Genomic DNA, 14,865 nt, shown 5'->3' on the forward strand with positions numbered 1-14,865 from the left:
CATTTATACCGACCAATCCTGCAGGGCTGCGTTCGTTCCGTCGCGTCGGCATGTGTTCTCATTAAAATGGACACGAACCGAAAACATTACTTACTCTACCCACAGATTTATAACGTACAACTCACTTTGCTCGCCTCGTTCGAGCTTCCTTATAGCTTCCAGAACCACGCTCAATCGGCCGAAAACCCTCCGATGATTCTCCATTCAATATCGAACATTGCAAGGATTCACGGTCACGTTTTGACGCTCTGATCCAAACTGAAATAAAAAAAAAAAAACAACAAGAAGTTGCTTTCACGCTAGTGAATGCACTCACTCATTTAAATTCATCTTTTCCAACAAGGAAATAAAAAAAGTAATGAAATAATTTCAGGTATACTTATTACTGAAAACAAAAATTTAATTTATCAACAACCATTGTATATTAATCTTGGTATATCTATATCAGATTCTATAGTACGTGGCTTATTTGTATCAAACATTTACTTGTAAAAGGTAATATATTTTTTTCCAAGCGCAGGTATGGGAGAAAGGTTTCAGATCACGCGATCAGATCAGACGCATGTCACGTTGAAATCCACCGTGGTAAAAAAGAGAAAAAAAGAGGAAACAAACTATCCCAGCAAGCTTCGATCCCGGTTCTACCGACCATAACTCGATTCCTCGCGGTGTGTAAGGTGTCGGTTAATCGATAGCTATCATCAGTTAGCGGTGATAGGAGGCCGAGAGCGGTCCTGTTGCACTGTAATTGATTCATGCTGTAAGCCATCATCTATCGGCGTTAGTCGGTTGCACCCGAAGCACCCGGCCGGTTGTCGAAACGCAGTGTCAACCAGTCTCTTAAGTGAGTCAAACTGCATAAAAGGGACCGTCTATGTACGAGTGGCGAAGAGGTGAGACGTGGATCGGGGATAAAAACCGGCTGGAAATGGCCCGCAAGCGTTTAACCGTCACTTACGGTGAAACTTCGAACGTCTGATGAAAGACAGTATGTACATGCTTTTCGAGAACTTCGGTGCATAAATTAATACTTCGGAGTACAAATTTAAGGTGTTTAATTGGCCATCGATTGACTGAGCTAATCACCCCAGCGATGAATCGACCGTATCGACTGTACCGAAATTTTACCGACACTTAGCCAAGACACGAACCCTTTGGGATCTCCTCAAACGGCCCAAAATTCTATAAAAAGGTTTCTGTCTTGGCTAAGTGTCGGTAAACTGTCGGTATAGGAATCTGTATCCAGAACTGTCCTTTTATTAATTGTCCTTCGATTGAATGGGCTAATCAGCTCAGCGATGAATTGACGGTGAGGACGATCAGATTATAAAAGAGACTGTCTCATTGTACGAAGAACACGAAGATCTTCTGATTCTTGACTCATCGAAGCATGTAGAATATACATAATTAGGACCGTGAGCACAGCGCCGTTTTATGAATTCCTTTCTCAGGAAATTGGCAATCGAATCGTGGTACAGAGTATAAGAGTCGAAGAATAAGAATGAGAAAAAGCGAAGAGAGGATATTGGCAGCCCGCGGTTGGTTATATACCTACATTTACTCTCTCGGGCATAAGCGCGGAGAGCTGTCTGCGGTGTAACGAGGAGCAACGTAGATCGTGGAAACGGAGGGGCGAAACGAAGGAAAAATAAAATAAACAACCGTTGGTAGGGGAATAAAAGGAAGAGAAACAAACAGGCTGAGGGGGATAAATACGACTTAGGTGACTTAGCCGGGTTCCGGGGGTGCGGATCAGGACGAGGGTGAAGCCCGACCCACCCGGCGTATCCGCCTTGCACATCGGCCAATGCGGTATATCGAAATTGGTTTTCACCCCGCGGTTCGGTCGCCTATTCGTTACCTCATTGCGTCGCATATCTGCGCCGTTCTGCGAGTCAGGTACACACGCGTATATAGTTAAATACGTAGGTACGTCGCGTTATGCACAGTGCATTCATATTCCGGTGGGAGAATCGCGGATTTTTTGTATTTGTATGTGTACCCATTCCTGTAGACAGCTTATACCTTATACATTGAAAAGTAAATCTGAGTAAATTTCTTCTCCCCTATGCACATGTCGATATTGTAGGTACCTATTTATACCCATTTTATAACCAGCTACTGAAACGTAAAGCTTGTGTAATATCGTTCTTCACCCTACTTGCAGGCTCAATTGAAGCTCGAGAACTCGAATTGGCCTCGATGTGAATCCGAATTTCTGGGATGGTCGTTTTGAGGTGTTCTGTAATTAATTAATCGAAACTAATTCATTTACAATACAGAACTTATATGATGTCGAATTCACATCCCGGTCGAAAAATGGGGTGAAACGAAAAAATTGCAAAACAACGGTTGGAAAGTGTAACTGAATTGAGTTTTAACTTGGAACGGTGATAACCTTTGTCGAGCAAGTTTTGTCGATGCTTGGTAATTCTTAGTTTTTCTAATTTCACCTAAAAGTTAATAACACCTTATTTTACTCGTTAATGTTGTATTTTAACTCAATATACATTTTTTTATTAGTTTTCAGATTTGAAATAATATATATACAAACAAAGTTAACTATAATTGTAATAATTTATTAGAATTGATAATAATAACGCTTTTTGTATAAGAATAATCCAGAATTTCATGATCTCTAAAAAATTTTCTCAGTCTCACTTCTTGTTCGTTTTTTTTGTTTTTCTTCCTCTGTATTGAGGGGACATTTTTTCGGAGACATTCTACTTAAGTAATCTGAGTTGCTCTTGATCGTTTTTCGTATCGTAATTCCTTCATTTGAACCTTGTTCTTTGATTGGACTACAGCAGACCTGATGGATCGTTGAAACCTGATTATCATCAGATGTAATTTTTCCACCTCGTTTTTAAGGCGGGAAAATTTTTCACTTTCCATTTTATCCCGTCCTCGAATTCACACTGTATAATAAGGCAATTCTGCTCCTATGATTTACACCCGGGCAATTTACATTGTCCGTCGACGACTCAACTCGACTCGACCTTGCGTGTTTCTAAGACGTAAAATTTTACGCGGAGAATGAACGATCGTAAGTTCCGTGTACAATATTTATCATGGCGGTCTGTAAGGTTAACCGCTATGCCCTCCCTTTTTTTGGCAGATATTTTATTACACAAGGAAATGTTGCTGCGTAGGATTATATGATTAAGAAAGATCGCGGCCACCTCCAACCCTCACCCTCCGTCAATAGGGGTGAAAACCGAAAATCAGTTCACGAATAATGTGATTTCCACCAAAACGTGCGAAATCTTGACAGTCGATAGGCAAGGAGAATTCTGGACACAGATTCCTATACCGACATATTACCGACACTTAGCCAAGACGCAAACCTTGGCGGGTGTGATCATCTTTCTTTCATCGTTGAACGATAATTTTCAAGTCGAGGGAATGTTTCTCCGTATATTTTTAACACACGCCACCCCTACATTTATAGGTGAAACTATACAGTGTATACCCAACAACGGGCAATGAGCAATCAGCGGTTGATGCCGGCATGAGCAATTAGCGCATCCAGAGCCGCGCCTTTGAAGAGTTAAACGATTTTCATGCCGTTCTGCACGCCCAGCAGGCCAGCAACGCGGTTGTCTACTCCTCTGAGGTAAATATATCTGCCAGAAGCAGAGAGACGCAGGTCTTTGATCGTGGATCCCTTTGATAATTAACCCCTCCGTGGAGTCGGCTGCTGCAATTTGACCGGAAATATACCTACCCGACTCTATAATGCTTCTAGGTTGGTATTGTGCAGTTATTTCGAGGAGTCAGAAGCTGCGAAAGCTCTTCTGCAATTTTCTAAAAGCAACTAATCGCTCTCTTTCTCTTCACTCGCGCCGATCAACCACTCATAACAAAGACAAATCGCTCGGCAGCTATAGTCGTGAAATTTTCGGAACCGGGCGCATCTGCGGACCCGATATGGGGATCAGGGTGACGGCACCCCCGGGAAATCAGCCGATCGACTTGCACTCTCCGGCGATGTGATTGCTGCTTTAGTTTAATACGGCGACGCGCGACGTCGACGTCCCGACGATCCGTCGCTGACCACACCTCCCGTAAATCTCATCTTCGCGCCAGAAGCGGGGCTGCCCCTTAAAATCCGGTAATGGATTTCTTCCGATCACTTACTCTCAGGCAGTGCCAGATGCTACCGGGACTTGCAGAATTGATCATCCTCGGCTCTCAGCCAGTGACTAAACTTCAAAAAATTTTCGTGTGAAATTTGCACACTTGGTCTCGTGTAAATTTCCATCCGAAAAAGAAAATTTCTGCCAATTTTACGTGGCCTAAGGTGTAAATTTTACACGAATAGCTACATGGACTGAAATCGAATCAAGGTAATTGATGGTTTTCCACCAACACGTACAAAATCTTGAACGAAAAGCTTACGAGATTTTCAACAACATAGACAGACAATAGGCAAGAAGAATTCTGAACACAGATTCCTATACCGACATTTTACCGACACTTAGCCAAGACACAAACCTTCTGGGATCTCCCCAAACGGCCGAGCATTCTGGAAAAAGATTTCTGTCTTGGATAAGTGGGTATCTGTCCAGAACTCTCCTTGCCTTTTGAAGGGAACCAAATTTCAAAGTACCAGTTTTTTCCACCCTTGTAGTTATCCTGTATTTTTAGTGAATAAAAGGGGAAAGATCGACCGAATGTGGTGCATTCACCATATTTCGTGTTATCCCTTCTTTCGTCACCATGAAGCACGGGTCAGAGGAACGGGAGTATTATAGATATAGTGCAGCGATTTAATAAGATGGTGTGAGTCATACGTGTGCAGGTGGTTCGACTCCTGCGGCACCGAATACACATTTCGCTGACGGAATCACCCCGAGAGGATTTGCTCGTCCGATTCCCTCGAACTGAAGGCTCGAGGGGACATTCGATCAAGGAAGTCGGAGGTTATGTACGTTTAACAGTGTGGTAGCTGGAGATGAAATCGTGAATCAATGTAATCGGAATAACGAGAAATCAATCGAGATAACTGATGTCATTGGAAATCGTTACAAATCACTTAAAATCACGTTGCAGTGCTAAAAAAATCGCGCTAAAGGCCATGGAAATTGTTGATTTTACGGTAAATCTGTAATGATTTTTATGTTATATGCTTGCCTTGATTTCTAGTTTACCAAATGATTTTCCAACGATTTTTTGTGGACTTCTTGTTACTCTAGTTGATCTGTAAATCCTCTAAATTCCACTAGAATTCTAGAAGATCATTGGAAATCATGGGTGACACCGAAACTCAATGAAAATCACGTGACAAAGTGGAAATCCATAAAATTGGTAAATAATCTTGTCTTTCGAGTGAGTATCTTCGATTCGTCTTCCTTTTTCAAACCGAGTTGAATACTTCCAACGAAGAAAAATTCGTGTCACCACAGTTCGTCGAAAGACACAAATTTCAATTCATTACTCACGGGAATTTTGATCAGAGTTTAAATTCCGACTTTCCAGGAGCTGGGGAATCTGTACTGTTCGAAATTGTCGGGCATTCTCCTTTCGTTGCAGGGATTCAGACTTTGGATGAGGATGAGGGCTTGATTCAATCGCTTAATTCATCCTCTTGTGCGGCGTGCGCGCGATGAAAACCGAGTGACAGTCGGAATGAGATTATATTCGAAATATATTTATTATCAAATTAATGTCCCTGACAAAAAGCCGTGATTTGCATTGAATCAATTCTCCGTAGCTTTTATGCAGCCACTCGGCTGAGAGAATTTCCTTAACATTTCAGGGCACGCGCACTTACATTTCTGTATATACATATTATACATGGTAGATTATTGTGATAAGTAACAATCGTAATGTCAAAATAATTCACCTCGTGGAGAATTGTAATCTTCCGATTGTATCACACAGCTAATAATTAATTTAAAAAAATAATAATTTCCGATATCATACGAAGGGAAGGAAAGGACGAAGTTTTATCCCGTTTTTCATACAGTAACGCTCATAATGCGCAAATGAGAATTCGGTAAGACGAGAAAAGTGAAAAGCGTCGGTCACCCTGGGAAATAGAAGGCCCTGGTTTTGCAAAGCAGCATTAAGGCGAGCAGCGAGACAGCGACGAATTTGTACAAAGCTTGAGCTATTAGTCAAAGCTCGGGTAAACTAGCTGCGCGGCTACACGTTGCGGAGTTTAATCCGCGTCAGGCCGCTGTCCTCCCTCTTTGTGATATTTTGTCCTCTCTGTGGAATTGTGGAAAATACCGGAGCTCGCCGGCCGCTCGTGTACTAAGTCCGAAACAAAGGGCGGAATGAATGTCGGAAAATTGGAGTGAAAAATAGAAACCACGCTACGGATACTCGATGCTCGGACAAAAATGGAGAAAAGGAAAATACGAGGGGTCACCGATTATTTTAGCGATTCTTTTTCACCCTCGGGCCAGGAAAATGTGTCGATAAAATGTCGGTAAAGGAATCTGTGTCCATAAATCTCTATTTATTAATTGCCCTTCGATTGATTGGGCTAATCAACCCATGAATCGACCGTAACGACCTTACCAAGATTTTACCAACACTTAGCCAAGACACAAACCTTCTGGGATCTCCCCAAACGGCCCGACATTCTATAAAAAGGTTCCTGTTCTGGCTAAGTGTCGGTAAAATGTCGGTAAAGAAATCTGTATCCAGAAACCTCCGTTTATTAATTGATCTTCGATTGGCTGGGCTAGTCAGCCCAGTGATGATTTGACCGTAAAGATCGTACCGACACTTTACCGACATTTAGCCAAGACACAAACCTTCTGGGATCTCCTCAAACGGCCGGATACTAGATGCTTCGGAAAAATAGGGAAAAGGAAACACCGAGGGGTCGCTGATTATTTTAGCCATTCTTTTTCACCCTCAGGCCGGGAAAATCGACGACACCGCTCCTCTCACCAAAAATATTCATATCTGGCAAATCTGCTCGCCAACCCAAGCGGTGCTTTAAACGAGCTTTGACCCGCTGCTAACTGAAGGTGGATCCTAATGCGAGAATAATATTAAGATTAACCCTTAACGCTCGTTTCGTTTTTGCCGAGGTTACTTTTATGGACCGCGCACATTCACCCCGCATCCCCCGCTTTTGTATGGGGCGTTCCCTGCCAACTCGAGCGACGCTTGAACCTATTACACATAATTTAAAATATTCAAATATGTAGTACAGAGGGAATGTTTTCATGAATAGTATTCAAACAGAAAATTCGGGGGGAAGTAAGTGGGACACAAAGAATAGAAGGTTCACACGATAGAAAAACTAATTTATCATACGAGCTCGAAAAATTGCATCAGCGAGAATTTCCATTCAACGATTCTGTATTCAGAGTATTCTATGTTTCGAAATTCTACTAATTAGCTAAGCGAACAACAAAGAAAAATGAAAACTTCCGGTCCAGAATATGGTCAAAATTGAGTGTATACGGATAGAGTTTACGGCACGGAACGCCCCATATCCTCTCCCTAAAACACGCAAAACAATGCCGTGCGTGAATTTACTTTCAGACCGTGGATGTTGCCTACACCCCTTCCTGCTTAAGGATTACACACATAAACCTCATCCGGGTGTGTTTTCGTTCCTTTTTATCCCATGTAACCACTGATGGTCTGACGTATGGGAAATTCTGAAAGCATGTAGGATGTTCTCTCTGATCCTAGTCGGAGAAAAAAATCATTTGAATTATGATACAGGCGCAGGGCCACAGCCTCGGTAAAGTGTTTTTTCTCTCTCTCTCTCTCTCTGTATCTCTCCCGTAGGATTTCTTGCATATGATGTAATAATTCATTAAGTAGACCAATATCAAAATTAATCACTCGCGACATTTTCCAATAATAAAATAAGGCGGGAAGAAAAGTTGGCGGAAAATTTACAGAACCAGTAAAATAAGGGCTGAACCAACAGGCTTTGTACATCGGAGCTTGCGGATCGGGACGAAGGGAGTTCCGGAAGCCGGAACGAACCCCATCCGGGATAAAATCCGTTCGCGGCAACGGATGAGCTCGACGAAAGACGCCGGCTGGCTGCTCCATAAACAGAGCTTACGTGTCTGGCTGTCTGGCTGGAAGGGAGGGTGGTGAGTTTCAGTTCCGGTACAGGAGGATCATCATTCGATGCACCGAGCAGCGAACGTCCTCCTCTCTAGCTGATCCCCTGCTGCTGGGAAAAGAAGCCTGTTTCTAGTCCCTCGAAACACAAACTCTGATCAGGTTCCGTCTAAGCGCGAGACGAAGGGTTCGAAAAAGCTCATGATCCATCGGTTGCTCACCTATAAGGTAATAAAAATCAGTCGAGTTGGTCGAAACCGAAATCTGTGTGGAATGGTTGCTTTTTACTTCTCTTTTTTTCAACGGTTTATGTGTTTCTTTATACCCGATTCAGCATCCCTGCGGTTTCCACCCCTTCGGTTCGTGCTGCCACCTTTTACTGAGGGTTGAAATCACTCTCCCGAACTCGCGGGCATTCATGTTTTTCGATTTTTGCGAAAAGTATTTGGAATTTATTTGGATATAAGATTAAGAAAGTGTGAACACAACGTAAATATCGATTGTGCGAACGATTTTTTTTTTTTTTCTTTGGGGGGGGGAGGGGGGACAGAAAAAGAATTTTTACTCTCCATGATGAAAATGTATTTCTGCAGATTATTCACTTCGATTCTGCTTCAAAAACTGCAAGTTTATTGCAACAAAACTCCCACAAGATTCGATCAATTCGATCAATGAACCCATCTTCTTGAAATACGACCGAATTTCCGGTCCTCAAAATACTCTAAATTTTGAGAAAAAAATCTACACAAGCAAATATGTAGAAAAATTCCCATCGCGTTGAATTTTCACAACTTTTTATAACAATCAAATTCGGTTGAAATAAATCCTAATTCAAAACCCTCGTATAAATTTGACCTAAAATAATGATTTTCATTTTTGAAGTGTATAAAATCGGAAAAAAAAGAAGAAAAAAATAAATCAAAAATAGAAAAGTAAAGTCAAACGATCCAGTCCAAAGTCAGGTAATATTGAAAAACCGGAGTCCGATTGTCCAGAATTTTCCGCGCACATCAAAGCCCGAAATAATTCATACTTCGGGATTCGGGGCACGTGCTGCAGGGGGCGAGTTGACGCCGTGAGGAATCCTCGAGGGCAGGGGCGGCAGCAGCGCAGGTGGAGGCGGAAGTAGGGGCGGTGCATCGATCCGTCGGTGCCAGGTCAAGCCGGCTTTCCCACCCCTCCCACCCCCGGCTATGACTCGCGCCGCTCGGTGTTCCGCGTTATTTTGCATCGCTATTATTTATGCGAACCACCTCCCCTGCTACCCCCACCCCCTCCTCCTCCCGTGCTACATTCGGTTGAATAATTAGAACAGGGCTTAGGGAATTAGAAGCTTGTATCCCGGCTCCCGCCCACGAATGGAATTCCCTACGGCTGGTGTACACAAATGTATATGTATATATTTATAAAGCCATATATATATGTGGAATATCCACACGTGGATGGGAATTAATACGTATGTACGAATGTGCTCGTGTAGGTGAAATATCCAACGAAACGTCATTCCCCCAGATATGCAACCTGTTCTTTGGACGCGGTTTTTACTTTCTTTTATTTTCAATTTCATCTATTTCAATCCCCCCCCCCCCGTCCCCCCTGTCCCCCCCGTCCCAGCCGACAGATTTTTATTGGCCAATTTCGCTGCGGGACAATTTTCAATTTCAGTATGTTTTTTTTTCAACCGCATTGCATGCGGAAGTTGTCATTTACTTTCTCGCTAATTTTATTATGATACGTATAGTTGAATACGAAAGTTAGAATAAATTTTTTCACTGATTGTTGAATTATTAGAAAGTCGATTGGATTAGTGCTGTTATTTTGACTCCGTCAAATCGGATAGCGAAGAATAAATCTACTCTTTAAATGTATAGGGGAGGGGGTGGGGTAAAGTGGACCCCTTAAGAAAATAATGAACAAAATCAAAATAAAATTTTTCGTTTTCATGTGAACAATTATGTTAAATTATTATACAGCTTTCTCGAGAAAAAATGATCAGATATTCGCGTTCAGAAAATTATTTCACTTTTTAAATCGTTTTCGAATAATTCATATTTAATAAAAAGTTGATTTTATCCCTTGTTATTTAAAAAATTTCAGGAATCATACTTTACCCCCGAAATTTTTTGAAAAATGAAAAATTTTAAGGCGTCCACTTTGCCCCAACCTCCTCTATTAACTTCGGTTTCTAGTCGGTGGTTTCTGCCAGCAACCGGAAGTCGCGCTCGCTGAACTGCCGAGCTTGCAGCGAGCTTTTCCCGTGCCCCAGATCCCAAAAGCGATTAAATCGGAACGAACTTGCGAAGCGCATTCCTCGGCTCGAAGTGGGAAAATTGGAAGAAGAGAAGGGGATCAGAAAGAGGCGAACATTTATTCGTCGCTGTCCGGATTCGCGGTGCGAATACCCGATTAATCACTTCGAATTCATCGACGACTCGATATCCGCGATTCGTGAAACCCCGACAATTAATGGTGATTGAGACTCGAATTAGCTTCCCCGCGGCTTGATCGAATCGCTGATTTCCTTTGTAATATCACCTCGGAAACTCACTTCTCACTTCCAATACCTCCCCCTTCTCTTCCAGGTTCGGCCAACCGCGGTTATTCGATTTTATCAATGCGTTTAACCTAAATTCTCTCTCTCTCTGGGTGTTTGAGAGAGAAGATAAATTGCAAAGAGAAATGCGTCTAAGAGTATTGCGAAAATTGAGGACTAAAAATTTTCACGAAATTCAGTAAAAATCACTAGAATATAAATAATAATCGAAAGGGGGTCAGACGTTTGGTAAAAAACATTTCCAGAACTCTGAACGTTGTCTACGGAATTATGATTTCTAATCATCCTGCAGCTATTGAAGAAGATTAGATATGCAGAAATCGATACTTTTTATTAAATTTAGTACCAAATAGTCTCAAGTATTTATCAAGATAGGATTGTATTGATTTTGATCTACGAAGAGCTTTTTAAAATTATCAAGACGAACCAAAAATACCGAAATTATAAACAAAAGTTCTTGAATTAATGATTCGTTTAGAATCGCTTAGAAAAAATCTAGTGAAAATCGTTTGACTTTACTCTACCGGATGACATTTTTTATTCAGAACACCATTTGCAATAAATTTACAAATAAGTACTTTTTATCGTGAGGGTTTCATTTTCATTGTAAATTTAAAACAAATACTTAAATAAGTAACTTACATCGCTTCACCGAATTTACAAATTCGCAATCTGATATCGTAAATTGACGAATTTTTTTTACAATAAATTTGTAGTAAATTCACAATAATTTTCAACAGTGCAGAAATTTTAACAGATTCCATCTCCTTATCAGCTTGCAACTAATTTACGGCCGTTCATCGAATACCTAATGGTCCCAAGGGGGGGGGGGGGGGGGGGGGGGGAGCCATTCTTACGTAATATTTTACAAGTCGAAATGTGCATGATAGACATTTTCCATTGAGACAAAATATCCGTACAGCAATGTCTCGGGAAACAAAAATCGCCCAGAAAATGAAAGGGCAGTTTCAAAAGCTAGAAAAAATTTCTATTTAGACTTTTGACAAAATATGGGATTTATTTTTTCATTTTTAATATACATATTCATTTATATATGATTATTGTAAAAAAAAATTTATTTCACAATAAGTTTTTTAAAATCGTTAATGTGTTTATATTTGTACACTTTAAATCTTATAAATGAAAAAACTTTTCGGTAAATTCTTAGGTAACAAGTGTGAAAGAGAGTCGAAGAAATCTTATGTATTCTTACACGGGGGGTAGAAGGGGTTAAAAATGTCTAAAATCATGCTTACGTAATTGCCGAATGGTCTGCAAAATCAGTTAACAAGAAAGATCGATTGTCGTTAAAAAAAATTTCTCCAAACAAATATCCTTACTCGATGCTTTTGCGTCGAACGTTGTTCAATATAATTCCCTGCAAGTGCCTATCCGCACCTATCATACTCGTATCTCGGTCAAATTGATCATTATACAGCTCTGCAGGACGACAAGAGAGCAAGACGTCGTCGTCGAGGGTGAGTTGGGTCACGACGGAAGACTCGCAAGGCGGGGGTGGGGGCGGGGGCGGCAATTCAGCAAGCTACTAAATACTAATACAAGAGATGCGGGGTTGAGGGTGAGGGTGGGGGTGGGGGTGGGTCGCGAGGCGACGCTGGTTTCTCCTCGACGCGCGACCCGCTCGGATAAGCGTTAAGAGCTATGCGCAGATGTCGGATCGCGCCGTTAGTTTCCGGCGTCGCCGCGGGTCACGGCGGCGCTGTCGAGTCTCGTTGAGCTTCAGTCTGTCGCAGGGTCGCGAGGGGATTGGTTCTCGCAGAGGATCGTCGCCGCCTGCAGCCAAGCAACCACCAGACGCGACGTCGCACGTCTGCGGCCTTTTAAATACGCGCTCGATAAGCGCACGCGGTGATACCGAGTATACGCGAGATCGATAGATCCGCGTGGATCATCCTCGGTGAAAGTACCGCGTGTGGAGTTTTTTTTGTGTTTTTTTTTTTCTTCCAAGTTCATTTTCGATTGTTTTGTTTTTGTTTGGTTTTTTTTTTTTTTTTTTTTTTGCGCGCGTTCCTTCTTTTCTTTTTTTTTTTTTTTCGTCTACCTTTTTTTCACCCTCATTCGTTTCTCAAGTTGTATATGTATGTACTCGTCGTATTCGTGGGATTGATGTTGTAAATAATTGAGCAGTGAGTGAAAATCGACCGACTGGATCTGCCGCTTCTCATCATCGACGGTGAGTCGAATTTAATTGAAACCCCCTTTTCTCTTGTTTATCACTTGCTTTGTTTATCTACGAGACTAAAATTTCAACCCACTTGTATCGGTCACGTGATCCTCGCTTCGAAACCTGTCGCGCTTCTATACTGACACTTTTTTTTTTTTTCTTCACGTCTCTTCTACTCGACGGCCGACCCGTCATCCGATGCTACTACTTCGTCAGGCGGACCGGAAAATATGCCGTATATAAACCTTTCGATCCGCTATCACGCATCGATCTCGCGATTTTCGTCCCTCCGATTGTTCACTTGTTTCATTTGTTTTTTTGTTTTTTTTTCTTCTCTTCTTTCAAACTCGGGAAAAATCTTCGCCAACATGTGACAATCGATTCTTGATATTTGTAACCTGATCCGTTTTGTTTAAAAGGAGAAATTTTGTCGAGGAAACATTTAGGAAAGACTGTCGTTTTTTGATTTTCTTCTTTTCGCTGATTCCCGTTTTTTTTTTTTTTTTTTTTTCTTTTCTCTCTTGTTAATCCATAGTTGTTAAAAATCCGTGAGACTGAGACGATCGATTGCGAAAAAATGCTGGTCAAGAAACAAAAAAACAAACTTATACGATAAATCCAAATTTTATAGTGTTAGTCAGTTATTTCTGCTTAAATAGAACAGATAATACTAACTTTTTATTAATTTATTTCGTTTCGTAATTCTTCTCTTTGAAAACGTCGTTTACCGCGATTCCCGAAGGTCGCGACCAAGACGTCGCCACGTGGGTTTGGATCTAGAGACCGCCATTCTCGATACTCCTTCCGAACCACGTGACCCCGGACATATCTCCTTCTATTCTTTTTTACTCATCTTCTTAATCCCCATTCTCATTCTTATTCTCCTGCGTTTTGGCAAAGTGACGACCAAGCTGAGATCCTCGGCTAGGGGGTGCTGCGGAGTTGGGTGTTTTTGGGGGGTTTGTGTAGATCGAATATGGCGGCTTGGGGATCGCGGGGGGCGGGAGGGGGGAGGGGGGGATTTGAGTACGCGATCCGGATACACAGACAGATTGATTTATGGAGCGTATACAGCTGCCAACCCTTTTCATAAGACCCGCGGGACTCTGCGGTTGTGCAGCCTTGTACCTACCGAAAAGCTCTCTCTCTCTCTCTCTCTCTTCCTTTAGCACGCCACTGACAGGTGGCCGCCTTCCTCGTTTATTCGAGTCGCTTTCCTTTCCCCCCCCCCCCCCCCCCCCCACCCCCCCAACCCTCGTTTTCCGCCTCGTGTTTACTGCGAGCCTTTCAACTCCAAAGACGACAACGAGGATAAGGATGACGACCATCTCTGTTCGCTTTTGCGATCTCTGACCCGGAATACGATGACCTATATATATATATATATATATATATATCGAATTCACCTGCGTTATGAAGTCCGTCGAACGACGGTGAGATCATTGATTGAGCATGAATGATTTTTACTGTTGATTTATGAATAATCTGGATTTCAAATCGGGGGTGGTTTTTTATTTTAAAAATCTTTAACAGTGAGAATTAGATGTTAAAGTTATAGATTTTCAATATATTATATATACAGCGATCAAAGGGCAAAATTTAACTTCTCTCGTCTATAGTATTGAAGCTAACGACGAGAGGTTGAGTTTTATCGAAAACTCGTGGAATCGAGCCTGAAATAATACCGAATTCATCGTCAAAGAGGAAATTTGCATAGAAACATTAGCGCGGGACGAACATTGGAAGATCGGTGGATGGATTATCACTCAGTATCATTGTCCCTGTTTTGATAACCCCTAATCACCCTGAATTTCACTGCAAATACCAGCCAAACCATTCAACATCCCCTAAATCACGAGTCTGCTTCCAAGACGCTGCAAGTTGTTGGTAAATTAGCACAAAAACCTCTCACGCGAATCGAGATTCATCAATCATGTTATGTTATACAAATGTTGAACTATGACGATGAAATTATCGCTGAGGGGGATGAGGGAGGGGGTTGGGTACGAATATTCACGTATACACAAAGAGGGTCGTCTCTGCTGGCTTTTCTTATCCTTTCTGATAATAGAAA

At 41.9% G+C, this 14,865-nt stretch overlaps 1 protein-coding gene across 1 annotated transcript in view; it reads left to right on the forward strand.

The window, feature by feature from the left end:
* The first annotated feature begins 12,696 nt into the window (after positions 1-12,696).
* Positions 12,697-14,865, forward strand: part of LOC124404918 (epithelial discoidin domain-containing receptor 1-like) — an 86,940-nt gene continuing 84,771 nt past the window's right edge. Inside the window, exon 1 of the mRNA XM_046879412.1 lies at positions 12,697-12,800. The gene's annotated coding sequence lies outside the window, so the exon portion shown is untranslated. The remainder of the gene's footprint in view (positions 12,801-14,865) is intronic.

Source organism: Diprion similis, chromosome 3, assembly GCF_021155765.1.
Source record: "Diprion similis isolate iyDipSimi1 chromosome 3, iyDipSimi1.1, whole genome shotgun sequence".
NCBI lineage: Eukaryota > Metazoa > Arthropoda > Insecta > Hymenoptera > Diprionidae > Diprion > Diprion similis.